At 36.1% G+C, this 20,192-nt stretch overlaps 1 protein-coding gene and 1 long non-coding RNA gene across 5 annotated transcripts in view; one reads left to right on the forward strand and one right to left on the reverse strand.

Annotated features, from left to right (window-relative positions):
* The window catches only part of AMMECR1 (AMMECR nuclear protein 1), a 93,453-nt gene that overhangs the window by 72,545 nt on the left and 716 nt on the right, over positions 1-20,192 (reverse strand). The gene's annotated exons all lie outside the window — the stretch shown is intronic.
* LOC140684170 (uncharacterized) overlaps positions 1-20,192 on the forward strand; it is a 53,036-nt gene that overhangs the window by 3,413 nt on the left and 29,431 nt on the right. The window lies entirely within an intron of this gene.

Consider the following 20,192-nt stretch of genomic DNA (forward strand, 5'->3'; position numbering starts at 1 on the left):
TCTGAGAACTGAAGGAAATATTATGCTACAAATAATTCTGTAAAAAAAAAAAAAACCTTTGAAATTTGAACTATGTAAACAGCTAGCGTGTCTATGGAGTTGTTAGTTACTATCCTAGAGAAAGGTCTGTACGTACATCTTCCAAAATTCAAAGGTTGAAGTCTGTCTTTCTCTCTTCCCCTCCTAAAGCTTTTTTGGATGGGCCTGCTATAACACTGGAAGAAATAACATGCTGAAAATTCCTTTGGTTCTGAGGCGTTTCCACCCATTGTGGAGCCAGTCTAGGCAGCTCTTCCCTTGCTCTGCAGCCTACAAGGCATCAAGGGTGTAGCTGGAAAGAAAGTGGGTTTGCTTGTATTACTTTCTCACATTATTCCCAAAATGGTCTATCACACTCTTGAGGCTCATGTGAGTTTTCCTCAGTATATTCTGCTTAGACAGGATAGTTACTGTTCTTCACTTACACTCAGCTGTCCCCAGGAGAAATTAGATGCAACCCTGAATCTAGGCCAGAAAGTGTGCACAAATTCTAACAAAGCTAATGAAAGTTAACTTGCACATGTCTGAGAACAGCAATTGTTCCTACCATTTAGAGGCCATATCCTGCTATTGTTCCATATATCAAACCCTTATTGAAGTTTCTTCTAAAAAATCTTGTACAGAAATCATCTCCGGATGTGATAACAGCCAGAAGACAAAAGGTCCTCACATGTTATTTTACTGGAATCCTGGTCCTATTTCATATTTTGGACTATGTTATAATTTTACTGTACTGTGAATCCAATTTGTATTGTTTTTAAATTCACATTGTTTTACAGGCATTTTTCATTCCAATGTGAATTTAGAGTTTGGTCCTGTTAAACCATCTGGACTTGCACTGCAAAAACAGGCATTAGTTTGGGCATTTAAAAAAACTACAACAAAACAAACAAACAGGCATCCCACTAAATAAACCCTCCAAAACAAACAAGTAAAGCAAAAAATCACCATACATTCTAAAATGTTATTTGTCAAAGTAAATAATCTGAACAGTTTCTAAACTAGGGATAAAAGCATTAAGTGTGTCAATGAGTCAGAAAAATTATTTAATTAAATTATTTAATTAAAAACCCAAAGTTCGAAGCACTTGTAACAAATGGAAGGTGAGGCTAGTAGTAGCTTTTTTATGGAATTATTTTCAACTAATTCTGTGAGCTGCAATGTTCCTCCAATATTATGTTAATGCCATGTCCTATAATTTTGCAATGTATTTTCCCATTGTACAGTGGTAAAAGGAGATGCAGCTTAGGTAGCTGTATTCTCAATATGATTTCACTGTAGCTTCATTGGGGTCAGTGAAGCTACAGTGATTTATGCTAGCTGATACATTAATAATAAGCCTTAGGATATATTTTTTGACATGGCTGTTTGTAGTTAGTCTTCTTCACAGAATATTTGCCACTGCTATGGAGAACCTTTTGTATTAATAGCATTTCTCAATTTGGAAGAGTGAGAGCTCTAAGAGTTGTAAGTTAATTAGAGCAATATCAGTGTCTATTTTTCCAGTGCAGTTATACAGACACCACTAATGAACCTCAGCCATAGTCAAATAGGAAACAACAATTGAGGTGTATTAGGAAAAAAATGTAATCATTAATGTTCAAATGTATGAGTGGATTAGGAGGATAAAATGCATGGTGATGGTGTGCTAAGAATTTAAAATCTGATCAGGACACCATAACTACAATTATTCCTTTGGCCATCCCAAGGGGCCAGCACTTGATTTTGTATCATGTAAAAATACCAAAATAAAACTTTCATATAAATTTAGTTAATGCAAGGAAGGAGCAGCAATTTCAGAAAAGTGGTGAATGATAACAATACCAATTTATTATTAATGATGTTAATTGATGAGGATGACAGAAATGCTCCAGTGTAAGGAAGCCAACAGGCATAAATTCTGTTCTTCCTTTTGATATGAGACTGTGTTGAGCTTCCTTTTTCAGGTGTTATTTAATTTTCTTGTGAAATGATTTGATTTCTTCTGGCTGCTGCTCTTGCTATCTTTTTGCACATGTTATCGAGCTTTTGGTGTTAAGGAATTCCACCTCCGTTCCTCTAATGTCCAGTTCTTAGCTCAGGTTCATGCTCCCTTGCTCTGGTGTTTTACACTGTTCAGATAGCATTGAAGCTGTCATCTCTCTGTTCCTTTCAAAGAAATGAGATATACTGTTCTTTTCTCCAGAGACTGAAGAACTTTTTTCTTTAATCTTTGTACATAGTGGAAACTCAGCAAATCCTTCTGCTGCCCTTTACCATTCTCAGTTCTATAAAAGAATCTGTGAATCTTAAGATGGCCAAGGACTACTTCCACTGTTCCAGGTGGAAACATCTAATCACTTGATACTGGATGGGTTTAGTTTCTCCTAATGTAATATTTTAGCTATTGTTTTGAAAGTGTGTTCATTAGTAGACTATTGCAGCTTCTAAAAATATGCAAGCAGGGCACTCAATATTTTGCCATCTTTGTTATTGTAATACATTACTATTTATCAACTGTGGTTTTTTTCCTTTCTTCCTAGAAGTATCACCCTTCTTTATACTCAATGCCTAAATTACTTACCCTTATATCTTCCAGTGCTTCTGATCGGTACATGTCACCCTGAATGATATGTTGATCCTCCTTTCTGTGACTGCTTTGATAAAATCACCACTTATGTCACTTTGTTGCGCTTCTCTCTTTTTCTGTGCAAAGTAAAAGCTGACAAATGCCAGTGTTTTGCCATAAAAATGCTGGTTTTCAGCACTATGAACTGCTAAAATCACTAAATATATTGTCTTAAAAGAGACTTGCTATAAATTGAATGTTAGTTAAGAGCAGCTGTTACCCTCTGTGGCAAAAAGCCAGCAGGGCTCCGGAAAAACCCTTGTCATTGCAGTTGTTCCTTTCCTCCCTGGCACTTTGTGAGAGCAGCTCCAGTGAGCTGAGGCTCAGCCTCACCCCTATCTGCTTCCACATATTCAGTCCTGCAAATTCTTCTTTTCTTTGGAGTGGATAGGAAAAGCCAAACAACTCGTGAGCACCAAATCATAACTCTTTATCTTTATGGCTTTAGAGGGGACTAGCAATCCTGAACCCCAACTTCTGCAAGTTTCTGAATAAAATTGGATCTGTTGCTACTGGTAGAATTCAGTGCCTAACTCATTCACAGTTACATTTTCGTTAGTTTTATTGTTTCCTTTCTGTAGAATTCATGTTCTCCAACATATTTTCACATTTCTTTCTATTACAAAAGTCAGTTCTCCTTTCAGACATGTATAAATCAAATTACACCAGTGAGGTAAATACAATTTCACTGTTACAGGATGAGTTCAAACCCAGACCTTTTAAATTGGTAGATCCCCTTGTAAATTGATGAATGATTTGTCAGTTTCTAGGTCTCCTGAGCTATCCTGTTTTCTAGGAAAGTGATATTTTCACAGATCAATATCCATCCCCACAAAACTTTCTGTCATCCCATTTTTCTAATCTCTCACATTTGTATTCTCACTCTAGGGAAGGGCCTTCAGGATGCCTGCTGGTGGTGATAATTTCTGTCATAGTTGTTTAATGTATAAAATAAATACATTGCATTAATTTTTAATAAAAAGCAGTTGATAAACATGCGAGCTTCAAAAGTGTTACCTCTCTTGTGCACTTTTCCTTTCATTCACTAAATCTGTTATTCCTTTTACACATTATCTATATAACTCAGTCTGCCATTACAGCAAGTAAAAGTAGACCTTTTCTTTTTTAACATGATCATTATTGAAATAATGTAAAACATATTTTAGAAGATTAAAATAAATATTATTTCCTTAACTATGAAGGAAGTCATAGCATTCAGGAAGCATTGTTGCTTATTATGTTTCCTGCTACCCATTATAAAAGGTGAAGTTAAAGTTTTTAACATCTGGTAATATCTGTGATGATCAAGACTTTTCTTCATGGTTAATATTCTAATAATATACTGACTGCCAGAGAATGCACAATAATAACATATTTTGATTTAAATACCATACATATGATTTGAGGAAATTATTATTTCTATTCTTAATACTTAAAACATGTCCTTGTTACTTCAAGTGAAAAAAAAAATTCTCTTCTTGTTTATTTTAGAGTACTTATAGACCAAATCTGTAAATATTTTGATCTACAGGCTCCAATTATAAATGAGATTCTGGGTTTATTACCATCTTCCTTGAAAGTGCATCTCAATAATAATTCATTTGTTTTGATTAGCATTTCTAAAGAGCATTTCAAGATTGAAAGTATCCCTGTGACACAGTTGTTGAGAATCCTAGTACAGCATGTCAGATCTAAGGCACTGAAATATTTCAGGGCTATTTGTACATGGGGTACATCCTTCCAGCTAATGCTCAGTTTAGATTAGGGATATGGAAGAAATTTTTAAGTAATTTAATTTAAAAATCCCATGTGTTTAAGTATTTTTAAAAATCACATAAGAGTTTGAATTCTCTTTTTTCTATTGCTTACTTTGTGGTTGCTTTCACAAGTCAAAGTCCAGCTGTCCAGTGTCATCACATTCAGATTCTGCCATGACCTGTCAGTCTCTCACCTCTAAATTTTCTGAAAACTGTTGTGGAATACTGAAATATGTCTTTCATTGAACTATTATTAAACAATATATATCGGACAGGGCTTGTCTTGTTATGCTAAACCATGTCGTTCAAACATATGTGCTTATAGTATAATACATCTGCTTTTTAAAATACTAGCTTATGATAATCTCGTTCATTGCATTTTAAATGGAAGGCTCACAGTTTATCAAATCTACTTCTTTTTCTAGAGGTACCCTTACTCTAAAACTAATTCTATTTCTAGTTAAATCAGAACTGAAAGTTATCAAAGGAAAACACTACATTTGCCCTTTGATGAACAATTACCAAGCATTACATGTTCCGAGTAAAAAATGAATAACATTTTATTTTATGAGTCCACTAACTAATAGTGAATTAGAATAAAACTCCCGTGGGAACACATTTGACATTCACATGAATAACAAATGAGTTCATTACGATCCTCTGCTTATAAAAAAATGGGAAATGAATTCATAATTACTAAGCATTTAAAAGTAACATTCCCCCAAAAGATAAAACCTTGTATTAAGTACCCAGCTGTGATTCAGCTGCAGGGCTTTAAAGAACCTGAAATGAAGTGGTATCTGAAATGATTTGGTCATTTGCCACATTGTTTAACTACTTGGTTGCCAAAATAATGAAGATTTGAAAGCTAGTTAATGCATTTGAATTAATTCTGAAAGTTTGAGATTAATCTTGCTTCCAAAGCAGAGAATACAGATTAGATACATGGTGCATGAAAGGATTATGCTGGGTCTATGTATAAAGAGGAGGATTATAGCACATATGGCTACTGACATGTACTCATGTTGTAAGTGCCTGTGGGCATCTCATTTGAAATATGTATTAGAGTTGGATATTGTTGGGGTTTTTTTTGTTGATATATATGTGGTTTTATATATGACAAATACCATTCAGGACAGTTATTTTGCTAGAAGTGACAGCCTCAAATACTTGCCAGGCTGTCACATTAGCATACAGCTCACAGGCAGGCAGGAAACAGCTCTTCCATGAATCGAACCTCTGCCCTGTGATGACACTAATAGCACAGGGCCCCAAAGGTTGCCTTGTCTGCCAGGCAGAGAGGGAACTAAGAGATTCTGAGAACAAAATCAAGAGAACAGCATAAAGAACTTGCAGAGGAAGAGAAGGGGGATAAGTAAAATCCTTTTATTTGTACTACCTGCACCAAGGACATAAACAGAAAAGGATGAGAAGTAGACCAAATAAGGCTGTTCTAAGTATTCTCAGCACCAAAGAGATACAAAATTATTGTGTCCCCAAATCTTACATAGATCTAAATGACATTGATGGAATGAAAAAGATAGTTATCTTATGTATAAATATTGACCCCATGGGTAGCCTTCCTTGGTTATCCAAGGAGTAGAGAAATAATGCCATATGAGATGTATTAACATCATTATTATAATGCCATATTCCTTTTCCCAGTGTAGAGGTAAGGAGATGTATGAAAGACCATGTGTACATGCAGATTTTAAAGTAACATTGCTCCCACACTTTTCCAAGCTCCCTTCTCCTTAGCAACAACCAAGACTAACACAATTGTGTTACCATTGACTATGTTGTTGTGCTGATGAGGAGGGGAAAAAAGCCACATCAGATGTGCTCATATTTTATTTCACTCAGAGGTCTGAAACTGTAGTCTGCCATTAGGTGGACTCCATGAGAGACCTAGGCTGTGGGCTTGTGAAAAAGTGCTGTAAAACCAAAAAGTACAGAGCAGGGAAGAAGGAGGGAAGGAAGGGTCTCAGGATTGTGGAGGGTGAGGGACATGCTGCAGAGTCATGAAAATTGTCACAAAGACTAGAAATATAGTCCAATAACCAAAACAGAAGTCTGTAAAATAACCATACACTTTTCTAGTCCAATTATTTGGTCGTTATTACTAGGGAAAAATTAATCAAAATATCAGAAAAGCCATTTGTACTATACTAAGCTTGTGGGAAAATGTGGGCAATTATTTGAGAAAGTGTTAAATTAAGACAAAATTATGTCCTTCTGCTTTGGAACAAGAATTACCAGATGAGCTTTAGAAATTGCATAGCTGCCAATGGAAGAATATGATTTATGCACTGCTGAATTACATTGCTTTTAATTTTTAAAGTCTTGGTTCTGTCTGATTTAACTTTTGATTTGGTCTATGTGGATAGAGTTTGGATGCATGTCCAGACAATAGGGCTGAGCTGGTGCTTCAGAGGGAGATGAGAAATACCCAACCTAAATCCAATAGATAAAAACAAAATGTGTATCAGAGAAGCTGATTGTGCATCAGGGAGACTAACTCCTTCCTGAGCCCTGTGAATTGCTGGGTGAAGAATGTGGTTTGATTATGATTATTGCCTTAATGCAGACCTTCAATTCTTATGGGCCTCATGAGGGCAATGCAGGAAACCTGTTCTGTGATGTATGAAGTGAGGGGTATGAACTCTTGTATTCATGCATTCACATCATATGTGAGTCTACATTTCAAGGAATTGGGAGATAATTAAGGAGATAAGCCATGATTGCTAATTATGCTACATACAACTTTTTTCCCTTGAAAGATAAATTCAAGTTTGGAGATTTGTTTGAGGGTTTTTTGTTTGATGGGTTTGTTTTGGCTTTTTTCCAAGCTGGTATGTTATGAATCTATTACTTATAAAGCTTCTAAAGTTTCTAAGTTTTAAAACATTTAACATCTGTCAGAAATATAGTTGTTTATACAGTCTTTAATACTATCATGTATTTATTGTTGTCAATATTTGAGGTAATCATTATTATAAACAAGGGCGCAATAAGAGAAATGCTGTGATAGTTCTCCAAATGATGAAAAGGGAAAGTGTATGTACTTTTTATTTAGAAAAATCAGATTGCATTATCTTACTGTTGCCACTTTAAAGTTAAGACATCAGAAGACAATTTGCTTTCAAAATGTTGGATAAATCACGCAAGTCAATGTCACATCATGACTTCTCTGACCATATGCTCCCTCACAAGACCACTGCTGGTCACCATCCAACATCAGTGTGTAAAAAAATAGGCATGATATACCTTATTAGGTAGGTTTCTGTTCATTACCACCATGTAAGATTGCATGTAAGTTATTCCAATGTGTGCTTGTAATTTGCTAGGCAAAACAGGGTGGCCTGTTGCACCACCCTTCTGTGGAAAAATGGAATTCACTCCACGAAGTTTGTAGAAAACTGTAAAATTAGACACTTCTTTCAACATCAGAGAACTGTGGTGACTAGGATTCCTTTTGGAAAATTAAGAAAGGAAAAGGTGGTAGAAGGAATTAGTGCTTGGATTGGGTGAGTCCTAACTAAGATAATCAGAGGAACAGGCATCTCTGAGAAGAAAGGGAAAATCCATAGAAGATTATTTTTTAAAAGAAACAGGTAAAATTGGGAGGCAATATGAATAATTTATAAAGATTAAAGTCTAGGCTTCAGAATGTACTTACAATAAGACAAGTCTTAATCCAAATCCCCTCAATTTGTGGTATAGTATCCTGCAGCAGATAGCAAAACATGCTTCTTCTAAATCTTATGAAACAATAATTATAGTAAGTAAGTGCAATTGAAATACTAATAACACATTGCATTTCAAACATCTGTTTAAAGTGACCTCACTCTGTTATTCTACTGCTAGAGACAAACCTCACTTAAATTGCATTTGTCTACTGCTGAAATATTCTGACAGTATGGTACCCAAATTAGGTGTAATTGCTAATAATTTATTCAACAGAAGATTTGCTATTATTAGCTTTGTTTATGTCAAATGGAGATTAAAAAATAGTTCTCTTTCTTGCAAACTGCTGTGCAAATTTCATCTGCTTTATTAGATGTCATTATCTCATAGGAATGATATGAGATTCTTCTCATAATAGAAAAAAAGAGAACCAAATATAATATAGGACTTATATGAATTTTAGGATTTTAATTGACAGAACCTTGTTTATATGTATTCTATCTGTAATATGCTATAAGCTTTCTGTTCCACTTTCAAGTAATGTTGCCATAAACATTCATGCCGAGAAAGGAATAAAGCTTGTGAGTGTAATATATATACATACACTATATTCAGCAGAAAACATGTAAAGAATTTTAAAATTTATTTTTAATTTTGCATTACCCCATGCAGTGCTTTTTGCTGCTCTGATTCAAAATGTTGAGAACTCAGAGATAGGTTTATTAGGAAAACACATGTATCCATTGCATCTCTACACTGTATTAAATAGTGTAAAATCACTTCTTAGCTCTTGTGAAAATATGCTCTTTGAAATTTTGAAGAGATTGAAGTATGTGAGTAGCTCTAAACTATTCCTTTTAGCTACTATTTTGATAATTATCTTTTTCTTTATAACATATCTCAATGATCATCAGTTTTACTTGTTTCAAAGGTGGGGGGTGTCTCTTAAAAAGTGGTATTTCTACTTAGAAAAAGCAAAAGAAGAAAAAAAGATAAATAGCTGCATATCATAAAGTTCAAGCTACTTGCTGGCCTCTGGATGGAACTCCTTCCTTGTCCACAGCATTGTCCTTTTTCAGTTCTAGGAAATGTGCGATACACTACTTGTAGCCACAACAGAAAAGATACAGAGAATCCAATTGGTTTCTTTCCCTCTGTAATTTAGGACTTATATTCATTAGGTGATTAAAATTCAGATAGATACATAATTAGATTTATTAACATACAAATTCATTTGCATTTCTTATTTATGACCTTGCACATCACTGCTTATTCACCAGTGGTAGAAGAAAATGTAGTTTTATGCTAGTTTATAATGAATTTGTTCTTGCTGGTAAGGACTGGGAATATGATGCAATGTTTTAATTTCAAAAACTGCAAGAGAATTTTAAAATCCAAGCAATTTATTTATTTATTCCAGGCTGCCTGGAAACATTTACTCTATTTTTTTTTTCTAAAAACTAGAGTTTATTGGTTCAAAATTTTTACTGATTTTCCTTCCCTACACATGAAAATGAAATGCAGAGATTAAATGTTTTAGATCATATGCTTTCAGGCAAGTGCATACTTGCATCTATCTACTTGTTAAAAACTCAGTAAATATGCTGCCTTTTTCAGTGAAAAAAATCTTGAGGAAATAGATATTTCTCTTCCAGAGGTAATTTCACAATTGTGAGGGTTTGCTTTGTATTCCTAATGATATTCTGCAGGGATACCTGGTTGGAGTTCTATGCAAGGATTTCTGAAATCAATGGAAAGGTCATGCACTATGAATTGAGGTCTCTGGCATGGAAGAATATATTCACTTCTGTCAGAGCCAGACCAGAAGCGGGAAGGAGAAGGGTCCCAGGTGTCCATGGTTCAAATAACCTGCTCTCAGCACAGATTAGAGATGTGTAGAGGCAGTATGTGACAGAAGAATGGGCATGGGATCCCATAACCATCCCATTTTCCCCTCATCATACGCCAGGCCATGAGTGGAGCGGTAGATGCAGGAGCCAAGCTCAGGAGTCTCCAGAGCTGCTGTGGCAATCTGCAGGTGCAGTCTGTTCTGCAGTGCCCGGCTGCTGCAGTGGGCCCGCCTGGTGCCCTCTGAGCCGGGAGCAGCCCTGGCAGGGGAAGCCCTTCCCGCAGGCCGAGCCAAGGGCTCGCAAGGGCGCAGCTCCGCCTGCTGCCAGGCTGCCTTTATCTTCCAGCACTGTCAGAGTCTGGTACGGACCATGCTGCATGGCTCTGTCTTTGCAGGCTTTGCTGCATAACTTCTAGTTGACTGGAGAGATAAAAATAATCCTTGACATAAATCAACTTCATTCTGCCTCAGGACATAATTTAAATACCTTCTCCTGGGTGTTCTTCCCTCTATATAAAAGCGGCAAGTTCACTCTCCAGCCTTCACATTCTAATTCTAGAAAATGCTTCACAAGGGACTCTGCCACAGTAAAGCAGAGCTATTGCTGCATGAGGATACAAGGAATATCAGCTAGGGACACAGTGGTGGGAAATGGAAAGATATTTTAGAAAGACCCTTGAGTATTTTCTTTCCCAAGATTCTAGGGCCAAAATGATGCTTGAATTTATGAATAGAGGTAGACAAAAATTTTGAATGATTTTTAAATTCTTAGAATAACCGAGGTTTGAAAGGACTGGTACCATTCTTGAGATTAGGTTGAGCTAAAATTGTTTCAAATGAAATATAGAAAAAATATGAAACATTTTCTTAGTTTTTAAAGGAAATACATTAACATGCTGAAAATGAAGTTTTTCATCTTTTGAAACAGAAATACCATTTCCTACTTCCAAGTTAATATAAATTGAATAGTAAAATATGCGTATTTTTTTAAAAAGTCACAAAACAATTTATTTTTAATTAGATGTAATATTTCAGATTTACCCCAAATGGAAATTACTGGGGTTTTATTTTGTTTTAAAAAAAAGTATCATGTGCATTCTGTATGAATGGAGTTTTGTGCTTCCTTTTTGCTGACATTTTCATTTTGTTATTGAACTGGAAGAAACTTCACTTGCTTGATTCTGTTTATGAAATCTTCACGAGACACTGTTCTGGGAGTTTTCAGGTGATCTGTGTGTTTTCAGGTGACTGTTAGTGTATGAGGGTGTAACTCCTCCCTGTACTGTACCAGTGCTGGACCTTGAGCCTTGCTGCATGCTCTGCCTGTGCTGTACTCTGATTCTTTGGGACAAAAATACAGTGGGTAGGGATCTGTGATTTCAGCAGGCTGTTCTTGAAAAGCAGGATCTCTTCATTCTAATGTGATTGTGGGATACCTGCATGAGGTATCATTAGCTCAGCATACACTGAATAAAAAGAGACCTGGTCACAGATCTTTTCCTTCTACTTTGTGTTCCTAGTCTCTTCTTTCCTGTTGCTTGTTCTCTTGTCATCCATCAGTTAATTTCAAATTGATACTATGTTCAAAATTTTCATGTAAAGTTACAGAGCTGGTGATGAGTACTCCAGATGCCCTGTCAAACTCATTTTCTCAGGCTGGTCTGGGCAATTCAAAGGTAGAATCTTCTGATCTGGGGCTCCTCTCCCATTGACCCTATATGGCTGACTTGGGTGAATGCTTAGGCATTTCAGAAGCTGTTTTACTCTGTCATCATTGTCACTCTAACAGTGTCAACCTCTGGAAGCTCAGAAAGCTGCTGCAGTCTCCCAAGAGAGGCTTACCAGACCTTTCTAGGAGAAGTAAAGCAGGTGATGAAATCAAGTGCTACTATGTGTCTCCATTCACAACATCACTTGAGTGTGTAAATGACTACAGATTTGCTGTAAGATTCCTATCTCTTATAGGTAGTTGTTTGGTTTTTGTTTTGTTTTTAATGTCTTTTAAAGAAAAGATATTAGGGTTGGTCTACTAGGTAAAATCTTCAGCTTGGAGATTACATTATGGACAGTGAAAATTTTTACTAAGAAAAACGTATGGAGGCAGATCCTGATTTTTAGCATTACCAAATGTGTACATTTCAACATACTCTGTTTGATCCTGGAAATGCTTTATGCCTACGCATTTCTAATTTTAACTGTTCTGATTTTTTTTTTTTTTTTTTTACTATCAAAGAGAAGGACTTTTATAGTTTCTCTTCAAACTGATTTTTTAAATATGCTGGAGCATCTCTATTCTCAGCACAGATTTTCAGTATGTTTTCAGATTTTCAGCAGTTTTTGTATAGGTGTGTGGGCTCCCCTTACCCCTTCCTCTCCCCCCTGCTCCCCACACCCCAATTTTAGTGCAACTTCAGACATCCAGCAGAGAGAGAAGCAGGAAAGGACAGATTTACATACATTGACTGGCCGTGCTGACTTTTCAGTATAAAATAGCAGGGTTATTGTACTGCATCAAAGTAGGAGTCTTAGCCTGGAAGGGATGTTTCATTGACATTGAAGTGAAAATATAGGCACTGTGTAATAGCTCCTAAAATTGGCTGCACTGTTTCTGGATGCCTGTGTTCAGAATCCATATAAAAATCCCTGTACACAGCATAAGCAGACTAATGAGGTGAGACATTTCATAGTAGTATAATCTTTAAGACAAGTTCTAGCAGTCAAGCAGGAAATCAGAAAAATAAATGGTACATTCAAGCTGCTTGTCTTTGTCAAGGTCTGTGGTAATAGTTTGAATTGAATGATACAGCACGTGAAGAGGTTTATTCCTCACAAATGCCCTGACACACTCTAGTGGCAAAAGCTCGCAGTGCCATTCAGTCAGTGGAGCCCAGTGAATGTCTTTCCTTTTTCATGTGAAGCAATGGTTACCCCGGATGAAAATTTAGTTGATCAATATTGAAAGTAACCTGGCAGCTAATAAACTGCCATTCAAGTCCTGTGCTTTTATAAAACTTACATTTGTTTTTTGTATTTTAATATATAAACTACTGAATCAAGAATTTTGCTTGCTTGACATTTGTACAGAGTTTTGAGCAGCACACCCTGACCTGAGTCATTGAGGCATGGCCATGGTATTTATGCAATATGTGGAAGTCAGTAAACAGTATCCACAGTCAGTATCCACAAGTCCTCGGCACTTAATAGTAATGGATATAGATCTTGGGCAACCTCATCTTTTAACCAACCATCATTAAATACTAAATCAATAACCACATTAAAAATGTATTTATAGATAAATACATTAAAACCAGTGGTTTTGCTGATTGAACTTATCATAAATGATTCACTGTTTTGCCTTCTGAGAAGACATAATGGATCACTTGGCTGCCTCAGTTCTCTCTTCATTTTTCCTTCAGGGCTATGCTGTGGCAAAATCCCTCTGCTAATACAGTGAAGAATTTAAATATATACTTTATCATCACAGTCCAACCTATGGTGAAGTGTTTTGTTCAGAATCAAGACTTTTCTGTGGCAAAACATTTGGATTGACTGAGTACTAGTACTGATCCTCTGGCCTCATTGCTGATACCATTTGAGCTGAAGAAGGATGGAGTATCTGTCTGTGTTTTACTGCAATTTACACACTAAATGTGACTCAAGTATTTCATTTAGCACAACTCAAAATTTCCCTTCCTCACCAAGATTTGCTGTTTTGAAACTCTCAGATAGCTATGTCACAATGAAAACAGAAATCCCATTTCCCACAAAACGAAAGAAGCATCTCTTTCTGGTTTAATGTTTGAATTTATTATTGTTGTTTAAACAATACAAGATTACATGTATCTACATGTATCTACTTGTTCATTATTTCTCATTATTCTCTATTTTAATTATTCCTTCTATTCTTCCCTCCTTGGGTGTTACCTTTGGTTATCTGGACATAAAAGAGCCACATAGATATTTTAGACTGGCTCTTGCTGCTGTGCCTCTGAAGTTTGTTAATTTTTTCTTAATAAATTTTTTCTTTATATGGGAAAGTCACTCCAGTAAAAGTAAATGTAAATGTACTATCTAAATGAAGACCTTTATATGAAAATATGCATTTCCCCAGCTTTCTGGAGGTCCTGCTTTGAATTTAAAAGTGAGTACTTTTTAGGCTGGTGCAACTCAATCATTAATATTGGGAAGAGGCTGACTAAAAATTAGATCTGGAGTGAACAAGTAAAACTCTCATTGAAGTCAAAGGGAATACTGCCAATTTACACTGGGAATGAATTAGAACTTGGATTTTTTTGCATCCTCGTTTGACCTGTTGTCCTCAAATAGCATTGTCAAACTAGATCTATCATAAATTTCTAGTTATGTCATAATAATTATGTCATTATTAGTGATTAGATCAGCTTTAGAGTTTTTTTTTTTTTTTTTTTTTTTTAATTCTTTGTCCTGTTGCCAAATTTCATAAGGACACAAGCTATGAATTAGGTTGGAGCTCTGAATTCTTTTTTCTTGTGGAATGGACAAGGTACTTCCAAGACCAGGAACCTGTTGTGCATACAAACTTATCTACATACATTGGGGCAGTACATGATTTTTTCTCACTGTTCTGTAGTGATATAATTAATAATGGAATGACATTTGCCATTCTCTGGTAGCTGTGCTGTCACGAGATCCATGTTCCTGGTTAGCAGAGCTGAAAGGGACTAACTTTGGGAACAACTCGCTGCTTACTTAGTACAGCAACACTGGTCAGCATATTCCTTGCATATCCTAGATTATAAGTATTCCTTTATATAAGGTCCCTTTTTGATCTTGTCCCTTACCCAAGCAAAGAATTAACCAAGTCATAAGAAAAAATAAGACAGCAATGGATGAGTGAGCATCCAAGAACACCACCTTGAAAGATACAATTGCTTGTATCTAATGAGGCATCAGTTGTTTGCTGGATGTCTGGGCTTTGTAAAGATGCAGCATCCACTGAAGCAATAATCAGTGGTGAACTTTTCAACTTTTGATAATTAATGCGCTTGCTCTGTCCATCTTTGCATTTTAAAGTAACGCCAGATGACTCTGTAATTCGGTTTTGCATCTAGGTTAGACTCCCTTTACAAACAAATGAACATCTGAGTATTGCATGTCAATGCTTTAAAAGTCCCCTCAGGGGCTGCCTTGACCGGAAGGGGTTTTTCCTCTCCTGAAGACACAAAGGGTTAGAATTGCAGCAGAGAAGTTATTTTCTAGAGTAAATTTGTTTAGTTTCAATGGACAACAAGCAGAAAAATTAACTAAGCGTATAACTAACTTGATTAGCTTTGGGCAAGTCATCTCAGCTGCATGGAGGATTTATATCTTCTGGTGCAGTCAAATGAATATGACTCTGTTGCACTCAGAACCAGTTTAGATTAAAAAAAAAAAAATACAGCTCTTTTGACTGCTGGTGTAATAAAGGAGATTGGTTGATAGATTCTTCCATCTGTTATGCCCAGCCCATACTTTGCAGTGCAGATTTTATTAACTGTGGTCTGTTATTTTTCGCGTGGTGTGAAATTAGGCTTCCTTCTTTCTTTCCTCTCCCCTGGACGGTGAAGAACTTTATAAAAAGCATCAGATAAAGGTATTTTGGGCTGTGAGTTGACAAGCTGTCTTATGTGGCTGTGGTTCCATTATTTTAGTTCAAGGAGGTTTTAATTTGGAAGTGTTAAATAGTTCTTCTTTCTGTTTATTTAAACACTTTGGTTGCCTTTATGCAAAAGTTGAGTTTATGTTAAAATTCAGGGAAATATATTACAAAAGTGCATAAGAGAAGCCAGTGTATTTCAATTTAAAACTTCTGTGAAGTGACTCATTTATTTGACCCATGATTCTGCAAAGTCACTAGATAGACAAATGCATTATGCAGATAGAGAACTGGAGACAGAGGTTATGTGATGCCCAAGGCCATGCAGTGAGTCAAAACTGAGCCAGGGCGAAGTTCCCATTTTAGTGTGTCTATTAATAACACCAGCACAGACAAACTACATTAAAGAACTAAAATTGGGGGCCATGTGATGTCAGCATGCTCTGCAAGACTGAGATATTGTTTGTTTCCATCTAACTCTAAAATGGTGAAATTATTAGACATAAATATGACTGGATCAATATTTTATCGGAAGGCTTTCTCATACTTAAGGATAGTAATCTCTTTACTCCCTCCTGACTGAGACCTTTTGTTTTTTCTTTGACAACCACAAAAATTGTTTACCTTCAAATTTTGAGTACTGGCAGGTTAATATTGTGTCTGCATCAAAAAAGAAAGTTATAGGCAACATTTAGTCATAAATGTGAGGTAATGTTAATGAGAGGCAAATTTTAGTTGCATTTTCTATCCTTGATAAAAGTATTATTTATATTTAGTAGACCATTCCTGCATTGATATATTATATTCTTTGAGTTTGAATATTTTATCTAGCTTTAGATAAAGTTAGTGACTTCGGTTATTAACAGGACGTGGCAGAGGAAAAGATGTTGCATAATAAGTTGCGTAAGTTGGAGTTAGGAGCTGCTGTATATTGTTAGTGTCTGTCAGTGACTTGCCTTAGCGACTTGGACTTGGACTTTCAAGTATAAATATAACTTTTAGCTGACTTTGTTAGTGATTCTATTTCTTATGATTGCTAGCTTGATCATTATATGTAGTAAAACAAAAGTCAGTCAAGAATCAACAAGATTATAGAAATATCCACAAAAACTGACTAAAGAGTTGATATATTTGATAGGGACAGCTAAGGGATCCATTGCAACTATATTTAATTGAAGTCAATGTCTAGAAATGCCAAAAGGTGGTATCAGGTATTATATTTAACTTGCAGCCTACAAACATTATCGTGGAAATTCACGTAACATTAATAACAATGGTCAAATCAACTTAGTTTTCAAAAAATAGAGGAAAGACTTAACATGGAAGTAACTTTTTAGTTATTATTTACAGTTAAAATACATTCAAAATACCCTAATCTATGCAGTCTCATAACAGATTTCCAAGATTCTTCAGGATATCAACAAGAACCAAGATTGCTTCATTCATTCTTCTTTAGATGCTAGTTTTATTTGAGTATCTGAAAGAGGCTGGTATTACTGCATTTGTTATCTTAATCTTTGTACAGAGAGAGAAGCGATGTCAAAAGGAGCAACATTGCTGAAATAAGTTATAGCACCTGTCTATTCCTCACACCCTGAGACTGATTTGTATCTCACTTAAATTAACATGTATGACAGTGACCTAGAAACAGTCCTGGAGCAATTATAATGTTGCAGCAACTTGCAGAAACAGACATTGCTTTTGGTAATTGATAATTCTTCATCATAAAAACCCGATAATTAGGTTTCTTGCTCCCATCTCACTGCTTCATTGTATTCTCCAAATTCTAATTGCTATGTTTGATTTATATCTGTCTGTTCTTGGGCCAACATTTTCATACATTTTAAATAATTAATCCCGTGATGATGTCTTTACCAATAGCCTTCATACTCCCACCTCATTGTTACAATGCACATTGATCTTTCTGTGTTGTGAGTGACAAAATTATATAATGTTTTAATTAGGGACTGACCCATACTTATAGGATGCCATCAGTGCTGTACTGTCTCTAGGGTCTCTAATGGTGTACTCTAATATGGTTTTGTCTTTTTCTCAGCTGTTTTACACTCAGAGTGTTAGGTGGAAGCAGCTGCACGTTTGTTTGTTTGCCTGTGTCTTTGCACAGTCCTCCAGGGTATCTATTACCTCTCCATTCCTCTGTTACTTCCACCTCGCTGTCGCGGCCCTGTAGCGTCTCTCTGATCCTTCCAAAGCCCTTTGTACCCTGGTGCTTCTCTAACTGTTAACAGGCTGAGGTTTAGGTTGAAATGAGATGGGCCAAGGCCTACTCCAGCTGTGGGATGACGTGGGAAGAAACGGAGATGGGAGGATTCGAGAGAAACAGGCTGCAGAGCATTTTCATCCTGCTGTTGTTGCCATCTGGGAGGGGCTGGGGCGTGCTGGTGCTGCCAGGGCTCCACAGATACAGGGAAGACAATGCCCAGCTGCTCAGGCTTGCCAAGTGGGCGCTTCCTGCCTCCTCATGTACTGTCTGCAGCCTGTCACCTCAGCTGCCCCCTTATCTGCTTATTCCTGCCTCCAATGAGACCTTAATTTACTACTACATTTTCTCTCATTTCTGCAATTCTGTGTTATTCCTCATCTAAATTGATGCTGCCTCCAACGTACAGCAGCACACCACTAAATGTGTCAGTTTTTCTTGCAGAGCCCTGCTCTGTATGACTATTAAAATTCAGACCCAGTCCTTGAAGAACTTTTACTATTCACTTTTTGTTGATGATTCCTCTTTCAACACAGTCCCTCAACTGGATTTAATAGAACTAATCTGGTCCAGAGTGACAGCCAGGAAAAATAAAACTGTCCCTTCAATTTTAATGAAGGGCTCAGATATTATCAGATTGTTGCAGTTGGTAAGTTACTGTGTGTCAGTGGAGCCATTGAAACTATGGGTGCTTTTAGTCTAGCCAATTGCAGAGTAGTACAGGACCAATTAACTTTTTCTAAACTGATTTTTAAACTAAAATTGTGAAGTGTAAAATTAAAAAAAAACCAAAAAACTAAGCAAGCTGAATGGAATATAACTGTCCAATTACCATGGCTGTGTTAATGTACGGTATCATATTGCAGCTTTAGTGTGTGTCTGAGAATGTCACTAAAATTAGAGTGACCCACTTCCATGATATTCTGAGGAATAATCAAGTTTTTGACTCATGTTCTGAGTCTAGAACAAGTTTTACTTTACATCAGCATGGGATCCACTTCACTTTAGCCTTTGTGGTTATTGATATCCATTAGCCCTTTTTATATTCTGGTTTCTAGGCAAGGATCATCAACTATGAGTTATGCAGTGCTGCTGCTGAATTATAAATTAGTTCATTTATAGAGTAAATTAATCTTTAGTATCTTGTGTGGGGCTGATTTAGTATATATGCACACACAAAAAAAATTAGTGTATTAACATGGTAAGAGTGTATGCTCAGTTGGGAAGGTCTGGAGAGTTGCTAATCTCCACGGGTCTATATTCCTCCTCTAACAAAGACAAGATTTTAAATTTCCAGAAAATTCCTGTATGCAACAGTTTGTTTTGAAAAGAAACAGTTATATATGTCATCTGTTTTTTCATCATTCAGTTTATTTCCTTTCTGCACATCTTGTGACAACAAGCATTGTCTTTTTAATAATAATTTTTATCAGGGGCACAATTTAGGGCAATATTTTCTAAAATGAGCCCTGAAAAGCACCACTTAAATGGTTGTCTGTACAGGTATAATTCCTGTATTGGGTTTATCTCACTGAATTCCCAGAAGACTCAATTCTGCACAGACCTGTCCTGTTGGTAAATCTTCCTTCACCTGATTTCTGTTTGTGCTGAGAGCAACATTGTTTTTTTTGAGAGAGAAATACATGATATAGCTTTACATGTGTGCTCTGTAACTTGTCTAGTGACATAACAGTTTCTTTGTTAGCAGTAAGCAATTGAGTGCTGTGCTAACTTTTATTAAAACACATCCATCTTTCTTCCTGTGGTCTCTGGGAAATGTGTTGAGTCTCAAGATTTCAAGCAATCTGAGTACTAACATTTGGGATTGGGTATAAAATTGAACTAAGGATTAAAGGATTGATGCCTATTTATCATTCAGCTAATTTAGTATCAGGGATTTCAGTGAAACTGAGGCAGACTCACAAGCTGGATGAGAGAGCCAGGCTCAGGTATCAGCCTTACGTTACAGGCAACATTGACAATATAATAGAAATTGTCTCAAAATTGTTAAGAGACTTTTTGAAGTAAAAATACCACCTTCAGAGCCTGATTCTGAATCTACTAAATCTAAAGTATATTAATATATTGAAATTTCACCATTCTTGCAAAGGTTACTTGGTGCATTTCTGTGAGCAAATAAAATAACTCATGATAAAATTGAGTCATTTTTAGTACAGCTCTTTCTGCTGCATTGGTTTTATGCTGTCAATTCCTTTGCAGAGTTAGTGTACTGCTCTGTAGCAGCCTTAAGATATTAAAGCAGAGCCAGAGTACAAGACAGGAAGACAATGTATAAAACTGTAAATCAGCAGGAGCAGGGCTTTTTTTAACATTACCATTTACTGTACATAAAACCATTCTCTGATTTCAATAATTTGCTGAGCTAAGTAACAAGATTAACAATATACCTTCAACAG

Source organism: Taeniopygia guttata, chromosome 4A, assembly GCF_048771995.1.
Source record: "Taeniopygia guttata chromosome 4A, bTaeGut7.mat, whole genome shotgun sequence".
In the NCBI taxonomy this organism is placed as follows: Eukaryota; Metazoa; Chordata; class Aves; order Passeriformes; family Estrildidae; genus Taeniopygia; species Taeniopygia guttata.